This window comes from Penaeus monodon, chromosome 3, assembly GCF_015228065.2.
Source record: "Penaeus monodon isolate SGIC_2016 chromosome 3, NSTDA_Pmon_1, whole genome shotgun sequence".
Taxonomy (NCBI): domain Eukaryota; kingdom Metazoa; phylum Arthropoda; class Malacostraca; order Decapoda; family Penaeidae; genus Penaeus; species Penaeus monodon.
In genome coordinates this window covers 2003155-2007496 of record NC_051388.1, presented here as the reverse complement: position 1 = coordinate 2007496, position 4342 = coordinate 2003155, and the positions used below count along the sequence as shown (strand labels likewise).

Sequence of the window (4342 nt, the reverse complement as noted above, 5' to 3'; positions counted from 1 at the left end):
TCAAAAATACTAAATAAATAAGTAAAAGAAGAAAAAAGGACACACACACACATATATATCACATTTCGTCGACTTGTTTTACACAGACCGTCGACTTCGTAGTTTTGCTAATAAAATCAATGGAATTTTATCAAAGTATCAACATATATTGACCAGAGAGATTTTTTTCTGGCTAATAAAAGATAATAATGTCACAATCATTAGCATGATGAGATGCTCTTCGAAATGTGATGCTGAAGCGTGACTTGCATTTTATGACTGACTATCGCGTCTTCTTTGGTTGCGCCATTTTTGGATTCAGGCGGATTATATTACCGTTATGATTATTGTCTTCATCATTGTTATCATCATCGCAATAGCCATCATTGCCATATTCATCATCATCATCATCACCATCACCATCCTCCTCTTCCTCATCCTTATCATCATCATCCTCGTCATAATTATCATCATCAGCAGCAGCTCTATCATCCCCATCACCATCATATTATTATTATTATCATCCTCATCACCATCATCATCACATCACCGTCAACCTGCCATCATCGTCATCCATTATCATCTCCTAGATAAGACTGAGTTGTCATCATCGTATCATCATCGTCATCATCATCATCGGCCCCATCATCATTACCATCTTCATAATCATTACCAGTATTACAATCTCCCTCATTATCACCATGATCATATGTATCGTCATTATCACCCTACCCATCCATCATTATCAACAACACTAATGCCACCATCGCCATCATCACCATCACCATCCTCAAAAGCATTTCGTCAGAAAAGGCCATAAATCTTTGCTCAAACAGATGTTAAATAATTGGCGAAGATAATTTCGGCCTCTGACATCGCGGTGCCTCTCTGGCGCCACGCTCTCTTACTGTTATTGATGCCTTTGACGGAAAAAATAAAACCACACACATACACACATACATACATAGATACATACATACATATATATATATATATATATATATATATATATATATATATATATATATATATATATATATATATATATATATTTATTTATTTATTTATTTATTTATTTATTTATTTATTTATTTATTTATATATATAACACGGGCGAGAGCACACACAGATACAAACATTCGAAGGAAGACACACGTTATTGCTCCCAAACACACACACACGTATTCATATTAATAAACACGCAAGCACGTATACGTGAAAAAACAACAACAACAACGAATGAACACGCACATGTATGTCTATGAGCGATTTAGAGAGCGAGAGGGGTTACGAGGGGGGGTTGAGACAAGTCTGAGAAAAGTATGTGATCCATAAGATAAGACCAAGAAAAGTCCGTTTCCCTGCAACGGCCTCGGTTGCACGGCGGCAGAGTCGCCGTCCTCTGCCCGGAGATGCCAGGATCGATCCCGGCAAATGACCCACTGTGCTAGCGTTTTCGTTTTTCTTTTTCATTCTGTTCATTATCTCCCAAATAAACGTGCAATTAAATTTATTTATTGTTATTTTCATTACTTTCCATTTATTTACCATACTCCTATTTCATTCATCCTCTCTCTCACACACAAATTAAACCACGTCGCATTTTTTTCCTTTTTTATTGCACAAATAGTCTCTTTCATATTCTTTTAATTATTTAATGCTTTTCGTATATCTCTATTTCATTTTTTCATATATTTTTTCTATTTCGTTCGCTTTTCTGATCTTTCTTCCTTATCTTCTCGTCTCTGGTCGAACTCTTTCCATATTTTCCATTATTTCATCTCCTTTTCTTCCTCTCCCTTCTACTCCAAACACTAGTTTTCACTTTCCTTCTCGATTTTCTTTCGTAAATTCATTTGCTGTTTATTCTTTGCTTTTCGCTCCTCCTTTCCTTTCTTCAGTTTCTCTTGGTCTCCTTCGCCTCCTCTCTTTCTTTCCCTAAATATCTGCACTTTTGTTCTCCCTTGACGCCAGAGAAGAGCAAATATAGAAGGGAGTGGCAGAGGAGAAGGAAGGAGGGGAGGGAGGGAGAGAGAGAGAGAGAGAGAGAGAGAGAGAGAGAGAGAGAGAGAGAGAGAGAGAGAGAGAGAGAGAGAGAGAGAGAGAGAGAGAGAGAGAGAAAACAACAGAAATCTTGGGACATCAAATGCTGGAGTCAAATTTCCTCTCAACATTTTTAAAAGGAGTAGAGGAACAGGAGAAGAAAGAGATGGAAAAAAGAGACCGAGAGGCGGAAACGAAGGAGAAAGCGAAGATTCCCGAAGGTGAGCTTGAGAAACCTCGTCTCCTTTTCTTCCTTCCTTTAAGCTTTGCCTTTCCGTGATCTTCGATTCGAATTTCCTTGAGTTTTTGGTCTTTTCATTATCCTCCTCCTTTTCCTCTTCACTCCGCTTTCTCGTCTTTATTCCTCTATTCATTATCTTTATTATATTTTCTTTCCTTTTATTCTCCGTTCTGATTTTCTTCCTGAACTTCTCTTGATATTATTTATTAACCTTTTTCTCTCTGTTTTCCCATTTTTTGTCCATTTTTCTGCCTCGTTTTCCTTTTTTCATGTAACCTTTATCGTATCTGTTTTTTCCACTTTCCTCTTCGTTATCATTCTCCCTTTCTCTCTACGTATTAACCTCTGCCTTTAAACAGCGTGTCGCACTTTCTTCCCCCGAACAGCCGTGATCGAACAGCATTCAAATTTCAGAATAAAAGAGAAAGTCCAGCTTCCCAACCTTGAATAATATATTTGCCAGATCACTCATTTCCCTTTAATTATAGGCCTGTTATGTAGCCTTCTTCCTTTTTTATTTTTCTTCTCCATTTCGTTTTTATCATCTTTATCATAGATTCTTACGCCTACAATTGCCTTTGATTCTAAATAGCTCATCGTATTTTCTTCTCTCAAACAGCCGTGATCACATAACATTCACACTTCAGAATAAACAAAAAATGCGTCAATCCCGCTTTGCATAACGCATGTGCTGGATCACTCTAAGCAAATTGTTTGTGAGTAGAACCAGACAAAGAAACGCATTTCTTTTACTTTCTTCTCCTGTTCTTCGTCTCTTTCTGTTTCCTTTTACTGATCTGAAATCTTTGAATTCTTTCTTCTTTTTGGTGGGATTTGCTTATTTGTCAATTTTGCAATATCAGTTCTTGTTCTGTTGTAAACTACATTCTATTATTATTATTATTATTATTATTATTATTATTATTATTATTATTATTATTATTATTATTATTATTGTTATTGTTATTGTTATTGTTATTGTTATTGTTATTATATTTTTTATTATTAATTATCATTATTGTCATTATTTATTCTTATTTATTTATTATTATTATTTATTTTTTGGTTAAAATCCTTCAAATCTCATTTTTCTCAATTTATTTTTACTCGGAAGATACGTGTGATTGCAATTCTCTTTAAGGAAAGACGGATATCAAATCAGGACGTTATAAGTAGATAAAGTAGATATAAGTAGAAAAAGACAAAATGTCTAAAGATGATTATTCTCGTACATTTTATTTCAGTTCAGAATCATCTTTGTATCTTACTGTGCTATCAATGCTTTAGACGGAAAAAGCCTGGGAATAGTTTGCTGTTGTTTATAATCTGAAGTTTACATTGTTGTTCCTACACATACACGCAAAAAAAAAAAAAAAAAAAAAAAAAAAGATATATCTATACACCAACACACACAAACGAATGAACACACACATGTATGTGAGTGAGAGATTTAGAGAGCGAGAGGGGCTATGAGGGGCGGGATACCTAAGACAAGACCAAGAAAAGTCCGTTTCCCTGCAACGGCCTCGGTTGCACGGCGGCAGGTCCGCCGTCCCTCTGGCCCGAGATGGCATTATCGATCCCGTCAAATGACCCAGCTGTGCTATCGTTTGTCCGTTTTAACTCTTCTTATTCCTCTTATTAGCTCCTTTAATAGAATGTGCCTTGTTTCATTTATTTATTGTTTTTTTTTTCGTTATTTCCATGTATTCCCATATTCATCTTTCAACTTCCTCATACCAATCACTCTTATTTCTTTTCTTTTTTTTTTCCAAATAATTTATTTCCTATTCCTATAATTTATTTCATGAATTTGTTGTATCTCATTTCGTTTTTTAATCATACATTTTTTTTCCTACTTCGTTCGCTTTTCTGGATCAGTATTCCTTCATCTTCTCGTCTTTAAAAAGTCGACTCTTTCCGTATTTTCCTTTATTTCTTTGTTCTCTACCTCATTCTCTTTCCTCTCCCTTCTACCTCAAAAAACATCAGTTTTCCTTTCATTTCGATTTCCTTCTTTTTCGCATATTCATTTGCTGCTTTCCTCTTTGCATTTCGTTTCGTCCTCTCTTTTTCTTT

General features: G+C 35.2%; 1 protein-coding gene across 1 annotated transcript in view; it reads right to left on the bottom strand.

The window, feature by feature from the left end:
• Positions 1-4342, bottom strand: part of LOC119590154 — a gene marked incomplete in the record, with an annotated part of 81088 nt that overhangs the window by 2889 nt on the left and 73857 nt on the right.